The sequence below is a fragment of the Hemiscyllium ocellatum genome, chromosome 19 (assembly GCF_020745735.1).
Source record: "Hemiscyllium ocellatum isolate sHemOce1 chromosome 19, sHemOce1.pat.X.cur, whole genome shotgun sequence".
NCBI classification, from domain to species: domain Eukaryota; kingdom Metazoa; phylum Chordata; class Chondrichthyes; order Orectolobiformes; family Hemiscylliidae; genus Hemiscyllium; species Hemiscyllium ocellatum.
The window spans coordinates 33,743,634-33,762,190 of NC_083419.1; the positions used below are offsets into that span (position 1 = coordinate 33,743,634).

Below are 18,557 nucleotides of genomic sequence, written 5' to 3' on the forward strand. Positions count from 1 at the left end.
TATGCAAGACATTACATTTCTAAATTTACAGTGAGCATACATTTATCATATTTTTCTGAATTGCGCGATACATCAAACAGAGGGACATTGTAATGTTAAATAGAATATAAGCAACTTACATGTTTTAGTCTTGCATTTAAAAACACCTCAAACTGAAAGTACAAATTCATGTATTTCATGTATTATCTTGTATTATCCAGCTTCGACAACCGTGAATGACTGTAGCTTATTTAAAATATTCAGTATCTTGATTCTGTCAGTATTTTACAGCATTCTTTATGAAAGACTGTTGTTTAATGATGCACAGCTAATCATACTAAATTAAAATTTTGTAAGTGAGTTACAAATCATGCAGTATCAGCCTGTGATAAATAGTGCAATGGGCTTCCTTTTTTGGGTGACTAAATAAAATTTTGCCTCAAAGGCATTTGAAGAAAAAAAGCTCTTGCTGAAAACATCACAGATATTGCTTAGTTTTAAATCTACTGGCTGATATTCATTTATTTTTGTGACATTTAAAACATTTAATACTGTCCTTCGTCGGAAGTAATTAAGCCCATGCATGAGCAGCAATCAAACTGTTCACTTGAAGATGACTTAAAACTCAATTTTAACATAGGCAAATAAATGAAAGATATAAAATTAATTTTCCAGGCATGTATTAGATATGAAAGCTGGAAATAAAATCTATCAAGAATATCACTAATGATTGTGCTAAAAACAGCATAAATTATGCATATTACCTTATTTCCTGTAATAAATGTTTTATCATTTTCACTGCATAACTGTACTGTACTTTGAGGATAGCAGAGAGATGTCCTGCCAAGATCAGTCGAAATCATTACAGTAAATAAATACCCACAGTGATCTCAGAAACTTCATCCTGAAGATCCAGTACTTGCACTTCATTGACTCTTGGGGTCACTTATTTTCCCCAAAGACCTTAAAACTTCAGTTATCACATAGCACACCAAACACAAAAAGAAGCTTCACTGGGCTTTTTTCTCTAAAAAAAAGTGAACTGTCCTCTGAAGCACTCACAGGCATTTTAAACTGCATTTCACTTCTGCTTATTAGAGCAAACCGAGTTCACACCCAAAATACATAAACGAAAGTGTGTTCTGCTAATTCTGATTACTAGGCCAATAAAAAGAGAATCAAATGATACTACTTGCATTATCACATACAAGATTTCTGCCAGACAGTTACAAATAAAATCCACAAATCATATTTATAAACAGAATTGAAAGAAAATACACAATAAGAGGTGGACATCCCTGAACACAACAGAAGCTTCATTTTCCATTACTTGCCAGGTGTCGTTGAGAATGTACAGGATACAAATAAAACAAATATGCAAGTAGTTACACAAAAGGTGACAGCCGCTCTAGCTACAGTAAACAACTGCTGAACCAGATGTGTTTATGAACCAACAGTCTAGGTTATACTTCTTATTGAACATTAACTAAAAAGATAATAGGAATGGAAAATGTGACACATGATGTTGACGGCTCTTACAAGAAAAAGAATAAAGCAAGCACATTTTCAGAAGCACGTCACTAATGATCACTCACATCCATTGCACATTGTGCAGGCAAAGTGTTTTTAAAACATTTAGAATAGATAGAAAAGCTGGAATAGTTTTGGTGTGGGTTAGCCACGAGACAGAATGATTTTTAAAAATCAACCAAAAAAATCATTGGAAAAAAAACTTCCTCGCCAATTTCCTCTACAAGTCTCTGCCACTTCAAGAAGGTACAGGAAAACCACAACACCACTGACCGAATAAAGATAAATGCTTTCTGGTTGGGAAAAATATATCAGAGTCAACAAATATCATGTCACATCGGAATCCACATCAAAGTGACATTATTGGATGATTTGACACAAATATATTCAAGTGTCCACAAGTTTGTTTAGAAATAGAAACTAAGGTTAGTTGTGGTGGGATGATTTTTTTTAAGAGTATTAATGGTCTGGGAGAGAGGGAGTTCCCTTTAAACATGGCAGCAATTTACACAAATTTTCTAAATATTTGTTGAAGGAGTTCTCTGCTGTTCAAAGCACTTTATTTTTTAACTCCCTCACATACTAATAACTGATGGACTAATGTTTTGCAATTACATAAGACAAGGAGTTCTAAATATTCATTTTGAAACAGCAATGAACTCCTAAATAATATGGAAAATCAAATAACCATTAAAAAGATTGTCTGAGAGATATTAATTCATGTTTTGAGAACAATTACATTCATATTGAGATGATTTTTTTTGCACTTTTAACTTAGGATTTATCTAGCTTAAATGATAATTTAACAGAGACGTTAGGCTGAATCTTGCTTTTTTTTGTCAAAGTATATGCTCTGAAACATATGTAGGAGGGGTTTTCACAGTGATGCCTAATAAGGCCTTTTCCTATCCTACCAAACCCAACCTCATGAACCACCTTCCCTGCTCTTACAGCATCCCTCTCACTTAGACTAACTCCATTCTACCATGCGCCATTCTCAGATTAATTTGCCATTGCCAGGACATGCTGGCATCCCTGGGGGCAACACTGTCTTCTAAAGGTCGTTGCCCGCTCATAGACTGACTGCCAAGCTGGAACTGCCCTGCACTATCCCTGACATTTGCCCTGGACATGTCAGAAAATGGGAATTTGGCTCTCTGCTTTTTGGCAGGAATGTGGAGATCTGACTCCACTGACTGGGGCACAGGCAAAATGTTGTCTTTCCCAGGATCTGCACAAAAGGCCACAACACTGGACCACACCAGCCTGGTCTGAGGTTGCCAACCAGACCAGTGAAGTCTCAGCCACCTGGAGGAATGTACCGCAATGTAGAAAGAAGGTCGATATCCTTCTCCCCATCGCCAGCATAAGTGCCATCATCTTCTTTCTGATACCTCTGTGAGGAAGCAAGGTGCAAAAAGGCAGGGCATGTGAGCAAAGGATGCTCTGAGCATCTAGACAGAGTGAGTGAGTGAGTGGTAGGGAGCAAATGAACAACCCAGAGATACAGCTTGGTCCAGTCAATAGACTGGGTACGTGTCCATGAATGCAAGTGTCCTTGCTGCACAACATTGCAATGATATCTGCTGGTGCCACTGTAATGTAAGTGGATTGAAGTTGTGCCTTGACAGTCTTAGAGGTTGTCACATGCCAAATGCCAATACCTGGAGACACGGGGCTTATGTAGCTAGTGCCCTTGGAGCATGCCTTTAAGTGCTGACACTGTCCAATATGGAGATCCTTTGGAGAAAGCTGGGAGCTGAAGTCAGCAGGTACCTGGTCTGACTTCCATGTTGAGAATTCCCAATGTCTAGCTTGCTGGTTAATGAGCATCTTTAAAAGGTAACTCACCACTGCATAGTGAGAATCAACCTCACCTCTTAGCAAATGCATAAGAGATAGCAAGTTGCTCCCTACATTAAAACAGATTTCAATGTACATTTATGGGATTCTGTCACAAATATCACCATAGACCACATGACACATACCCGCTCATAAAATTCTGCCTGTTTAGACATTATATTAGTATTATTGCTGTTGTTTTTTTAGCTATCAAACATGATGTCAAGCAGACATCAGCTATTCTCCATTGTAATACACTCATCCTCATAGATTTACATTTTTTTCCTCACTACAGCTAAAATGCCAGGATTTAATGCTGCTCATAGTGTTTTCTTTTGTTTTGCCATTGCTAACACTTTTTTTCCAACTTGAAAAACAAGAAAATTTGCTCTTGTGAACTAGAGAAACTTAGGCTCAACAAATTGTCAGCATTAAGTGCTGGTTGAGGTATTCAAATTCATTGCATGGAAACTTGAATGATCTCAGCATCCAGCAATATAAACCTCATTGTTCATTGGCTGGGCACTTCAGCAGGGGCCCAGTATCATTAAGTGGCTAAGTGCATATAAAGTTAGACTTCCCCTCCAACTCTATTTTGATTTAGTCCCTGCCCTCCCCTTCACTGTTTTGAAAGAAAAATAAGAAAAAAAAGAAAAAGAAGAAAAAAAGACAAAAAATATAACCAGGAGATCAACAGGAGAAATAAAAATAAAGTTAGACTGCCTTGTTGAAAGATAACCTGCACCACAATGTAGTTGTTGCAGGTGCTGTGGGAGTCAAGCTTGGCAAAATTCTGAGCTGAAAACCTGGCACACAAGTGGAAAGGGAAGGCCACAAGGTTTTTGGTTGTGGCTTTGGAGATCTTGGTGGAGAAGTTCGAAAGGATGAGAGATCTGCTTTTTTTCAGGGGAGTTCGGGGAGGGAGTTGTCCTCCAATCACAAAATACAATTGTAACAGATAATTACAGAAGGTCAGTGCCAGGCATCAAGTCCCTAGGACTTGAATTTGATACTACTAGAAGTTCACTGCTCTCAATTAAGTATTCAAGGTCAGTAAGTGCACTTACAAATGCCATATCTTTACCAACTGCACCATATCCTCAACCATGACTTAAATCACCATATCCCAACACAAAGTAATACAATTTCTACCAGTTTGCTTCAAATCCAATATTCACATGCTGTATCTGACCCTTTCACACTTGGAGGAGAAAGTGAGGACTGCAGATGCTGGAGATCAGAGCTAAAAATGTGTTGCTGGAAAAGCGCAGCAGGTCAGGCAGCATCCAAGGAGCAGGAGAATCGACATTTCGGACATGAGCCCTATTCCTGAAGAAGGGCTCATGCCCAAAACGTCGATTCTCCTGCTCCTTGGATGCTGCCTGACCTACTGCGCTTTTCCAGCAACACATTTTCAGCCTTTCACAATTAGTCCTGCTGGAAAGAGCAGTCCTGTCATGACAATGATATTGTGCAGCATCCTGCAAGGCTCTTGAAACCCTCACAGATACTCAAACTAGGACTGCAATGCTCTCCCAGGTTAGGTCATGCAATGGAAGTGCTGATCGTTCATTTTATGGATACTAGTATCTGTCCATGGGTCACGCAAATGAGTTGAGAGTCTTATGGCCACCAGATCGGTCTTGTTTTTCATTAGTCAAACTTTAATTTCCCAAGTTGACTCAAAAGCCGCTGGCAAAGTCAGAGCGAAAGCTTCATGATTACTTCCCCGATACTAGTTTCCAACTTGGTGATTCACGACCTGTAATCACACACCAGTAGGACGTTGAGGGAATGGAAAACTGTATGGTTCTCATATGGGCAAATGCACTGTTGGAATCCCACAATTCCTCGTAAAACTGCCCATTCACTCTGTCTGCTTGTCTCTGATGAATGAAAATAAAACATAGTCAGCTCTTCGAGAACAAAAAGCCTTAGTGACCTTGCTGATGTAATGATGGATGGCAAATTGTAAGACACTACACATATATCGGCTCTTGTCAAAAAGCAAGTAATGGTTAAACGTTCGTGGTCATGATCATAGCAATACAATCTGCACCTTCTTTAAAGTTAGAGTTTGTAACTGTGGTTATAGCAGGTGACTGATTTCAATAAGAGCCTCATGAATGATATGCAGCCATCTCATAGATTTTTTTCACTGAAGATCTGGTAGAGAATTATGATCTGAACACTTTTAGATGGATATGGCCTCCTGCTGAGAATCCTATTCTTCCTTCATATTTTTCCAGCAGTTCCCCAAACTAAATGTGTCCTCTGTTCACTCTCCAAATTATACTGTCTCCAAAGCGAAGGCAAGTTATATTTGGAGGAACTGGTTTGTCCATATGTCTTGAAGTCAAGGCAATGTTTGAGAGCATCTACCATATTATTTCCTGCAGCATTTTACAACTTGAACTGAGAACAGGAAGCAGCAAATACTTGTAAAAATGCTGCAATTAGACAATAGACAATAGGTGCAGGAGTAGGCCAATCTGCCCTTCGAGCCTGCACCACCACTCAATATGATCATGGCTGATCATCCTTAATCAGTATCTGTTCTTGCCTTATCTCCATAACCCTTGATTCCACTATCCTTGAGAGCTCTATCCAACTGTTTCTTAAATGAATCCAGAGACTGGGCCTCCATTGTCCTCTGGGCAGAGCATTCCACACAGCCACCACTCTCTGAGTGAAGAAGTTTCTCCTCATCTTTGTCCTAAATGGTTCAGCCCATATTTTTAAGCTGTGTCCTCTGGTTCAGCACTCACCCATCCGCGGAAACATGTTTCCTGCCTCCAGAGTGTCCAATCTTTCAATAATCTTACATGTCTCAATCAGATCCCCTCTCAGTCTTCTAAACTTAAGGGTATACAAGCCCAGTCACTCCAATCTTTCAGCGTAAGGTAGTCCTGCCATTCCAGGAATTGACCTTGTGAACCCACGCTGCACACCCTCAATAGCCAGAATGTCTTTCCACAAATTTGGAGACCAGAACTGCACACAATACTCCAAGTGTGGTCTCACCAGGGCCCTGTACAGCTGCAGAAGAACCTCGTTGCTTCTATACTCAATTCCTCGTTATGAAGGCCAGCATGCTATTAGCCTTCTTCACTACCTGCTGTACCTGCATGCTTACCTTCATTGACTGGTGTACAAGAACACCCAGATCTCTTTGTACTGCCCCTTTACCTAAATTGATTCCATTTAAGTAGTAATCTGCCTTCCTGTTCTTGCCAGCAAAGTGGATAACCATACATTTATCCACATTAAACTGTATCTGCCATGTGTCTGACCACTCACCTGACCTGTCCAGATCACCCTGTAATCTCCTAACATCCTCCTCACATTTTACCCTGCCACCCAGCTTAGTATCATCAGCAAATTTGCTAATGTTATTACTAATACCATCTTCTATATCATTAATATATATTGTAAAACGCTGCGGTTCCAGCACTGATCCCTGCGGTACCCCACTGGTCACTGCCTGCCATTCCAAAATGGAGCTGTTTATCACTACTCTTTGTTTCCTGTCAGCCAACCAACTTTCAATCCAAGTTAGTACTTTGCCCCCAATACCATGTGCCCTAATTTTGCTCACTAACCTCCTATGTGGGACTTTCTGAAAGTCCAGGTACACTATATCTACTGGATCTTCCTCATCCATCTTCAGAGTTACATCCTCAAAAATTGTCAGAAGAAATCAAACATCAACAAACCTGTAGTTGACAATCAATTTAAATAATAGGGTATGTGTGTGTCCTTCTCCAACTGAATATGTGGTCAGCTGTGTGATATACGAGCACACACCAACTATAGCCCTGAACTGCAAAATGGCACCTCTAGTACCAAATCCACTTTATATGCTGATTAATGTTGGGATTTATCGGTATTCAAATATGTTTCACAGACATTTACTGTCTGCTTATGCTAATCCTACACTCTAATATGAAATCTGGAGCTCTTCTCCCTACAAGTCAACACAGGCATTGTGAATACAGTACCACTTTTGGAGCATGCACTCATAAAACGCAAAAAGAAATCAGTAAAAATAAGCTAAATTTCTCTCTCATCATCTTAATCCAATTATCTCTCCAAGTATTTTGAAAATGAATATCAAAGTTTGGTCAATCAGTATCTTGGCATTTATAAAATATAAAATAATGTAAGTTGACTTATATTATCCAAAATCCAGTGGTCTAGTGAATTAAAGTAGCCAGACAGCTCTGATCTAATGACCGGATTCCAAAGTAACTTACAAAAAGTTATAACCATCGACTAAATATTGCAATAATCACAAGACAAGTATTAAAACTGGATAATTAGGATAAAGTTGCATTTGCCTCCAACTTAAGCCAACACTAGAAGACTCCAACAAAGATACTGTTTTGGGGATGTAGCACAGAAAATTAGGGATATATTATGAGGGATAAATAAAGCATTGGGGAGACAGGGAATCAATATGAACTTGTTCAAAAAAATTCAAAGAACTGACACAAAGACAATGCACTGAATGTTCTTTTTGAGTTCTGAATATTTCTATGGGTCTAAGTCATTAGCATCCCCATTGCCATCTGTTGGAAGGTATAATGTTACACAGGAGGAAAGAATTCTATTAGAATACTGGCCAATGCTGTAAACAGCCACAAAACTAGTGCATTAAAAACAAATTTGAATATGGAAAATTGCGGTTGGTTTTTCTCCTTGCCACCTTGGAGGTAATCTGTTGGAGTGGATCATCTACCATTTATAGAACAGGAACAATTTTCCAATTAAGTGAAAGCAGAAGCTTTATTTTCCGAGTCCCTGAATGTGGGTAATGGCAAATCAGTTGGGAAATTATGACAAGTTCGAAAAAAATTGAATTTTCAATATTGAGAAAGTAAGTTCAATTTTTCACCCAAAGTGAATAGTGAGATGAGAATCTCACTAGTGAGGAATGAGAGGCCTACATGCATGCATTTACATCTCACTGGCGCCTCATCTCACCTCATTTATATGTTATTTCATATTCTCACACACGGCAGAGCAAAAGTAGCCAGCGACAATCCCCAACGTGAAAGTCAGGGCAGGTCCCTGGCAGCTCCAGCTCACCACTTGCTCCTCCAGCCTCCATCTTGAGCAGGAGACCCCAAAATCTCAGAGTACACTCTATGGGCAATGATTGGCTGCATTCCCACATCCGCAGAGATTGGCAATGGACATGCACCAGCCTCAGCACATAGTTAGGGCCCATCTACGACACACTTAGAATACAGGTTCTCCACTGCAATTCTGCACTTAGGACCAGACCAGCACCTTTCACTGTAATGCTGCTGCCAGGGCACTTTGTATGCGAGGACAAGCACTCACCTCATGGATTAGAGCACAGTGTCCCCAGGGTTCTTCACTTGCTCTTCTCATGCTCACTCACTTCGCACTTACTTGAACGCTCACAGCATTTCCCCCTTGCCTTTTTGCACCTCAGAACTTACAGGTTCATTGTACTTGTATCTTCCCTTGCCTTTTAGTGCAGACACAAAGCCAGACAGCTTGTCAAGGTTGCCAGCAGTGATCTATCAAGGACAGGGGTGGACATCTTGCTGTACAGCACAATGCTAAAGCAAAGGCACACACCTCCAGCATTTACCTGCAGCTTATAAGACAAACACATTGCATGTGCTTCAGTAAAATTAGATTAGATTCCCTACAGCGTGGAAACAGGTCCTTCAGCCTAACAAGTCCAGACTGACCCTCTGAAGTTTAACCCACCCAGATTCATTCCCCTACATTTACCCTTGACTAATGCACATAACACTATGGGCAATTCAGCATGGCTAATTCACCTGACCTGCACATCTTTTGGAATGTGGAAGGAAACCAGAGCACCCTGAGGAAACCCAGGCAGACACAGGGAGAATGTGCAGACTCCACACAGAGAATAGCCCAAGGCCAGAATCAAACCAGGGTCCCTGGCACTGTGAGGCAGCAGTGCCAACCACTGAGCCACCATGCCACCACTTCTCAAATGACCATGTCTCAGCACCTAAGGGATATAGTGCTCAGTGAAGTAAAAAGGGATTGTTGTCAGTTAGTCATGAGCAGCATCTAAATGCAGTCCAGGGGTTTGGACATAGTCAGCCACTTGGGTGGCCAGGGTTAGTGGCTCCATATCATTAGTATGGGAAGTGGGCCACAGAGCAGCATGCAGAGATGCAGAGGGGGACAATAAATGTGAAGGGAGGCAACTGAACAGATAAGGGTGTGAGATGAGAGTGCAATAGTGCATTGGAGAGCATGGGTTACAGTGAGTCACCACCTGAGCTGTGATGGGTAGGCAGTGCAGCATGATGGTTGGTATGGCTAAACTGTAAATGGACTGACTTGGTGAAGTGTGACTGGTGTTGCCTTCCACCCTCACCCGAATCACAAGTGTATAATGGAAATGGAAAATGGCTGTGACCATACTTGCAGTGGGTGGAGTAAGTATTTTATCTTTGTCTGAACTCGCAGCTTATACTTGTGACTGATTTGAAGTCCTTCAAGGTGCAATTACAATGAGCAGACATTTAGATGGTACAGACTGAAGTCGTCTGCAATCATATTACCCTGCAAGTGAACCCAGTGACTGATAAGATGACAGTTGTACTAAATTTTATTCAACTGGCCACTTCCACGGATCTACTGATGATTTGTGTGACATCTTTCAATCCTTCAATCCTAAAACCAAAAGTGCGTCAAAGGTGTTACGAATGTGATTTGTGCCAGAACAAACCACTTCATCGTGTTTCCCATGCCAAGGTCAGTGCTGCAGCCCGGGCAGTAGGCTTTGCCAACATGTTCTCTGGATTGCTGTGCTCTTCCAGTCTCCTGCTTCTCTACTTGGATTCCAGCATCTGCAGTTTTTTTTTGTCTCTACCCCAGGTGTCTGCCATAATAAACTGTAAACTCCACCAACTGAAAGGGTTTCATTCCATCAACGTACAAGTCACCTGTGATCATTGGTACCATATCTTAGAAGTCTGTGACAGATACTTGATGCCTATGTCCTTGAGAACTCCCATATTCCTGCTGTTTTTCAAGGACTGGATGCCTCACAAGGATACTTATAGGGAGACAAGGGCTCCCCTCTGCAACTATGGCTGATGACTCCATTACCCAAGCCTGACAGAGGCCATGTGTAGATACAATGGAGCCCATTTCTCTACAAGGGAGCAGATGATAAACCTGAAGGCGAGGTGCTAATAAATATATCAATCTGGAATGAGGCCTTATAGTACACTCCACGCAGAGTGTGCCACATGACCCTAATATGCTGTGCTCTCCAAAACTGAAGCTGACAAAGAGGTGACATGATAGACACTGAACAGCTGTGAGAGTGGGTGCAGTCTTCTGAGGAGAAAATGAGGACATTGAAAAGGAGGAACAGTCATCAGTTAGCAGTTACAAGCGGTGTTCCACAAGGATCTGTTTTGGGACTATTGCTGTTTGTCATTTTTATAAATGACCTGGAGGAGGGGCTAGAAGGTTGGGTGAGCAAGTTTGCGGATGATACGAAAGTCGGTGGAGTTGTTGACAGTGAGGAAGGATGTGACAGGTTACAGCGGGATATAGATAAGCTGCAGAGCTGGGCAGAAAGGTGGCAAATGGAGTTCAATGTAGGTAAGTGTGAAGTGATTCACTTTGGTAAGGGTAACAAGAAGATGGGGTACTGTGCTAATGGTCGGATACTTGATAGTGTGGATGAGCAGAGGGATCTTGGTGTCCATGCACACAGATCTCGGAAAGTTGCCACCCAGGTAAATAGTACTGTGAAGAAGGCATATGGCGTACTGGCTTTTATTGGTAGATGAATTCAGTTCCGGAGTCCTGAGGTCATGTTGCAGTTGTATAAGACTCTGGTGTGGCCGCATCTGGAGTATCGTGTGCAGTTTTGGTCGCCATACTATAGGAAGGATGTGGAGGCACTGGAACGGGTGCAGAGGAGGTTTACCAGGATGTTGCCTGGTATGGTAGGAAGATCTTATGAGGAAAGGCTGAGGCACTTGGGGCTGTTTTCATTGGAGAAAAGAAAGTTTAGGGGTGACTTGATAGAGGTGTACAAGATGATTAGGGGTTTAGATAGGGTTGACCATGAGAACCTTTTTCCACGTATGGAGTCAGATATTACGAGGGGGCATAGGTTTAAATTAAGGGGTAGTAGGTATAGGACAGATGTTAGGGGTAGATTCTTTACTCAGCGAGTCGTGAGCTCATGGAATGCCCTGCCAGTAACAGTGCTGGACTCTCCCTCTTTATGGGCATTTAAACGGGCATTGGATAGGCATATGGAGGATAGTGGGCTAGTGTAGGTTAGGTGGGCTTGGATCGGCACAACATCGAGGGCCGAAGGGCCTGTACTGCGCTGTATTTTTCTATGTTCTATGTTCTATCACTTTCAGCATGATAAAGCCAGGCAGGCTTCACCTGGTTCCAATAGACATTGGGTGCAGTGATCATTCATTGATTGTAAATTTGCTGTTGCTTAAAAAAGAAAGCAGACCACTTGTTCCTAGAATCAAATGTAGCTCTTCTTATTTGGTGTTTCCTTCACTTTCACTGTTGCTCAATAAAAAATAATATTTTCAACTGTCTGAAGGCTTTCCTACATACAATGCTCCCGCATTAAACAATGACAAGATGTTATGCTATGCTGGGCATTAGGGAAAGAGTAACTCTCCTTCAGACATATTATTGTGATAAGGATGGATAGCTTGTATTGCTCGATTCATGTAGTTGCAGTTACAATGACAATTGATCAGACAGGTGACGATGTAAAATAACAACGCATTTATGAACACGAGCGTGTATTTGCAATGAAATGCCACCGGTGTATGATCAGAAGCTTTTCTATATCATTTCCCTCTCAGTACTTGTACTGTGAAGGGCCATGTGTTGCTGGTAGTATTTGACCCAGTGAGTAGCTGGAGTTTAAGTATGACCTCAGTGGCAAAAATCCTAGATAATCCCAGCCATAGCAAACAGTTTTATGGCTGGTGAGTGCATAATGGCACCGTGTTGCAGAGGCGTGGTGCATACAGAATGAGGCGAGCAGTGTAAAATTGCATGAGCAACCTTGCTAGATCTCATGGTGGGGGATGGTAGAACCCGCTATAAAAGCTCCCCAAAATTGATAATTGGCCCGAGTTTGGGAAACTTCACCCCCTAGTTATCAGGCAGGAAACATTATATTCTTGTGTATATGCAGTACTCCCTGTTACCTTTCCTGCATTTTAAGAAAAATGTCATATTTTGACATGATAAAAATAGTTAACATATGTACAGAGAAACTGACATTGCAACATAGATGTCTCTGTGTGCATATGTATATCACACTGACACAGGTGCTATAAGGGATGAATATAAAAGAAAATTGGTAGGTACAGCTGAGGCACAGCTATTGCCTGTTATATGTTGTTGTCTAAGACCAATTTCACAATTTTAATGTAAAAAATTTTATTTATTTAAAAATCTGTTTGTATCAATAGCTTTTTAGGCAAGGTCAATGTATCTTGCTATCCAGCCCTTTGTCCCCCTAAACTGGCAACACCCCTATCTTGCTCCTCTTAATTTTAATTCATGCAAATCCGTTCCCCTGCTCTTGTTACAATTAGATTCTGTCACAGGCTTCTCCAAAACAGGACCAAGAAAATGTGATTGATTAAACTAATTTAGCAGTAGGAGTGCAGTAGACAAGGAAAATGTTTGTCTTAATTGCAGGCAAAATGATGGTGCTTATTATTACTGAGGGGAAACTTGCTCTCTCCTTTCAACAAAAAAAAACAAAGTATTTACTTCTGAATCATTTTTAAAACTAAATATACAAAATGATCTAGATAAATGTAAATTCAACTTTAGAAGTTGAAAATTAGCAAAATTGTAAGCTATACAGAAACTCTAATCACATTTCTACTCCTTAACAATATTTTAAATTTATTTACAGTCCTACCTTATTCAACAAAATTATTGAATGATATGATCTAAAGTGTTCCTTGGTTCTGTTCTGTAACAATAACTCATTGAGATGTGAGATAAGTTTCCTGGCATTCAAATTTACAGTTGCCAATCCTACCCATTTTGCTGACAACATTGCAATGATAAATCTATCAACAATTATTTAATCTGTTCAACATATGTGTATGCACACAAAACATGGTATAACTGACACTTTGGTTGTTTCCATTATTCATTACGTATGTAGTCAGTCTCTCCATTAAAAATCTTTCATGAGAGTTGTTTGTCACTTTTACCACTGACTTAATGTAGAGATGAGTTCATAATGCATTTGAAGTGACATGTCATTTGATTATCAATTTGTAAATTTAAAAAAGTTTGTCGAAGGTTTCTCTTTTGAAGATTATATTGTGAGCAACTATCTGTAGTTGAAATGAGTTTTCAATTTACCACAATACTTCTGATCTTCTGCTGATATTTCCATGCATGTCCTCCCAGCATGCTTATGAAAACACCGTTGGATTTTCCACTAATTTTTCCAAAGCAGCAATTTAATATGCTAATTTTCCAAAGTTAAAAACATTTAGATGGATGCAGATAACCTTTATAAATCATACTCCATGGATCGCAGCAGTACATAATCAGGAGCAAATATTCAATAGAAGCTTAAAAACCTGAGAGTGAAATAATCAAATTTTATTTCATGTACTTTGGCTCAGACAGGAAAGAATATTCATTTTTGAGTGAAAATCATATTTTCTTAACCTTTAGACTTTTGGTACAAGATGTAGGCCAGGCCATATTTTAAAACCAGGTTTTCCAACACAAAGACAACTCTTCTCAAATTAAAGTAAAAATGCATTATCTGACAATCATGCATATGCTGCTATATACTTTACAATATCTCTTCAAAGATAACTACTATATTTTACATTTGAAAGTCTCTATCACTGTAATTAATCTTCGAGCTTTCAGACCATCTACCAAAGTGACAGGAGTACTATATGTACAAGATTGAATTTTCCCCTTCCTAAACAACTTGAATTCGAAGGTTACTTAGTGTTACAATATTTACTTGCAAAATTGTGTTGTTACCAAGGGTATAATGGATGGTGGCAATGCAGGTTTACGCAAGAATGAGTGAAGCATGAGGCGTTAGCCATGTGTTTGACATGTTTCAAATTGCTATAATCCAGCATTAAACACACCCAGCAATTCATGCTATTTCTTGCAGGCACAATCGTGAATTAAACATGTCTTACTGCATGTTATACTTTTGTACAAATTGTACTCCCAATAATACTCATAGAACTTCACGACTTCATGTTTTGCATATGATACTTAACAGCTTTATAACCTTGTTTTATGTATGTATTCCATTTAAAAATCATTATTTATTATTTACTGATGTGCAGCTGCCATTACGTGATACATTCATTAAATTAATGTTTAGAACTGTGGTCAATATAATAAAAGCAACACTGATCTGGTCAACAAGCTTTTAGAGACTGTTTATAGAACATTGCAAAATATTTGTTGAGGAGTGAAGTGTATTAGCTTTGTTAGTCTAATGTAGCTCTTGTTTGTCACCATTTGCATTGTTTGAGCCATTATTCTTTGTTCCTTTTAGGCACAGGAGTTTATTTTTAACATTGCCTTTATTTAATTATTATTTGTAGAAAATAATTAAAATCATTATCACAAAAAACACAATAGATTTAACTTATCAGATGCAGTTTTTAGGTGTTATTCCAAAAGTAGTTATTAATGTAGGGGATGACTATTCCATAATTAACAAAACTTATAATTTAAAATTATAAACTACAGTTTAATAGTGTCAATGAAATTAAATTTGTCACTGATTAGCAATAAAGAGATGTGGAGAAATTGTGGGGCCCTTCAGATTATACACCAACATTATTTTGTTGTGCTCAATGCAAAAGGTGGCCATACTCAGTTCAAATCTCTTATCAACTGAAATTCAATATTCTGCATAAATAGCACACAGCTAGTAATCTACACAAATGATAAGAAGTAATTTATCCCATTACCGAAATCGTTCTGCTATCACACATGTTTCGTTAATGTGAATTCACTATAACACGATTGACAAATTGGGGACACTGTTTCTAAAGCGTAAAATTTTCAAGTGTGTATTGGTTATAAGATTATTCTGGTCCCATTAGTTGAAATGGTGCTGCCATTATGAAATTTTCTTACAACATGGAGTTGCACGAGAACAGAACTATCACATTAGCACAACATCGTGAGCCAAAAGGCCTGTTTTGTGCTGTATTCTTCTATTATAGGAGAACCAAGTTGACCACTGGATTATCCCAGAAAGAGTGTGATATTAACTGCATATATTCATGATCCTTGTAATAGGTAGTAAAGCTGCATGCTCGAGAGGCAGATCCTCATGAGGTTACAGGGATCTTACGCCAATACTGGTCTGAGACCAGTGGCCCATCTGTGCTCAGCAGCGCCACCGGGGAGGCAGTGGCCAATTTTGGAATGACATCCACCCAAGGCCTTGAATCGCTAAAGAACCCAGGCACAGGTGACATGGTGGAAAGGGTTTCATGGTGGTGGGGTCAAATAAGTAGTAATTATGGGGATCACTTACAATGGGCAAATCTTCCTGATGCTGGATCCATCAATCAAGCATCAAATATCTTTGAATGAGTGAGGACCTTTGGAGTTCATAAGCAATCTCTATCATGCTTCTGAAATAGTCAAGTCCCTCACCAGCTACTGAGGTAATAGCATTAATCGCCAATGAAAAGGCCTTAAATGGCAATGCCTGTGCTGAAGTTAATCAGGAAGGGAAATTAATCCACTACAAACCAACTGACTCCCACGTCATCTGGCCTATACTTCTACAGTCATTCCTGATGAAGGGTTTCTACCTGAAATGTTGATTCTCCTGCTCCTCGCATGTTGCCTGACCTGCTTTGCTTTTCTGGCACCATTCTCGACTATACATCCATACACCGTGCTTCTTGTAAAGACTCTATTCCATTCTCCCAGTTCCTCTGTTTGCATCACATCTGTTCTTATGATGGTAACTTCGGCAAGGGAGTCTCTGAAATGGCTACCTTCTTCCTCAACCGATGATTACCCAACACCATAGTTGACAGGGCCTTCAACTGAGACCGACCCATCCCCAGCACCTTAGCCGTCACCCCCTCTCTTCCCTCACATTAGGATAAGGGATAAGGTTCCCCTTGTCCTCACCTACAATCCCACCAGCATCCACCTCCAGAGGATCATTAACTGCCATTCCCCAACTTCCAACATGATGTCACACAGTCACGTATTCTCCGCTCCTCCCTTGTCAGCCTTCTGCAGGAACTGTTCCCTCAAGAATACTCTGGTCTAGTCCTCCTTGACTCACAACAACCCCTCCTCACAGCCCCACAGCACCTCCTCTGCAACTGCAGAAGATGTAACACCTGCCTACTTACTCTTCCCTCCTCAGTATCCAAGAGCCCACACACACCTTCCAGGTGAAGCACTGCTTGACCTGCACATCACTCAATCTAATCTACTATATTTGCTGCTCACAATGTGATCTCCTCTACATTGGGGAAATGAAATGTAGACTGGGAGCTGGCTTCACACAAGACCAACATCTGTCCGCAAAAGAACAACCTTGGTCCAACCTGTCCATGCCGACCAGATATCCCAAACCAATCTAGTCCCACCTGCCAGCACCTGGCCCATATCCCTCCAAACCCTTCCTATTCATATACCCATCCAAATGCCTCTTAAATGTTGCAATTGTACCAGCCTCCACATCCTCTGGCAGCTCATTCCATACATCTACCACCCTCTGCATGAAAAAAAGTTGCCCCTTAGGTCTCTTTTATATCTTTCCCCTCCCACTCTAAACCTATGCTCTCTAGGTTTGGACTCCCCGACCCCAGGGAAAAGACTTTGTCTATTTACCCTATCCATGACCCTCATAATTTTGTAAACATCTATAAGGTCACCCCTCAGCCTCCGACGCTCCAGGGAAAACAGCCCCAGCCTGTTCAGCCTCTCCCTATGGTTCAAATCCTCCAACCCTGGCAACATCCTTGTAAATCTTTTCTGAACCCTTTCAAGTTTCACACCATCTTTCAGATAGGAAGGAGACTAGAATTGCATGCAATATTACAACAGTGGCCTAACCACTGTCCTGTACAGCCGTAACATGACCTCCCAACTCCTGTACTCAATACTCTGACCAATAAAGGAAAGCATACCAAACACCTTCTTCACTATCCTATCTACTGTGACTGCACTTTCAAGGAGCTATGAACCTGCACCCCAAGGTCTTTTTGTTCAGCAACACTACCTAGGACCTTACCATTAAGTGTATAAGTCCTGCTAAGATTTGCTTTCCTGAAATGCGCACCTTGCATTTATCTGAATTCAACTCCACCTGCTACTTCTCAGCCCATTGGCCCATCTGATCCAGATCCTGTTGTAATCTGAGGTAACCCTCTTCACTGTCCACTCCACCTCTAATTTTGGTGTCATCTGCAAACTTACTAACTGTACCTCTTATGCTCGCATCCAAATCATGTATGTAAATGGCAAAAAGTAGAGGACCCAGCACAGATCCTTATGGCACTCCACTGGTCACAGGCCTCCAGTCAGAAAAACAACCCTACACCACCACCCTCTGTCTTCTACTTTTGAACCAGTTCTGTATCCAAATAGCTAGTTCCCCGTGTATTCCATGAGATCTAACCTTGCTCATCAGTCTCCCCTGGCGAACCTTGTCGAGCGCCTTACTGAAGTCCATATAGATCACATCTACTGCTCTGCCCTCATCAATCCTCTTTGTTACTTCTTTAAAAAACTCAATCAAGTTTGTGAGACATGATTATCAAATTGAATAGTTTTAGGGCATGAGGCATCTTTTCCCATGTCCTTACCCCAATCCGCACACACCAGGCCTTGTTCATAGAATCACTACAGTGTGGAAACAGGCCCTTTGACCCAACAAGACCACACCAACCCTCCGAAGAGTAACCCACCTGGACATATTCTCACAACCTACATTTACTCCTGACTAATGTATCTAACCTACACATTCCTGATCAGTATTGGCAATTTAGCATGGCCAATTCACCTGACCTGCACATCTTTTCACTGTGGGAGGAAACTGGAGCTCCCGGAAGAAACCCACACAGACACAGGGAGAATGTTCAAACACTACACAGTCATCCGCAGTTGGAATTGAT

At 40.6% G+C, this 18,557-nt stretch overlaps 1 protein-coding gene across 5 annotated transcripts in view; it reads right to left on the bottom strand.

Annotated features, from left to right (window-relative positions):
- foxp2 (forkhead box P2) overlaps nt 1-18,557 on the bottom strand; it is a 798,642-nt gene that overhangs the window by 362,873 nt on the left and 417,212 nt on the right. The gene's annotated exons all lie outside the window — the stretch shown is intronic.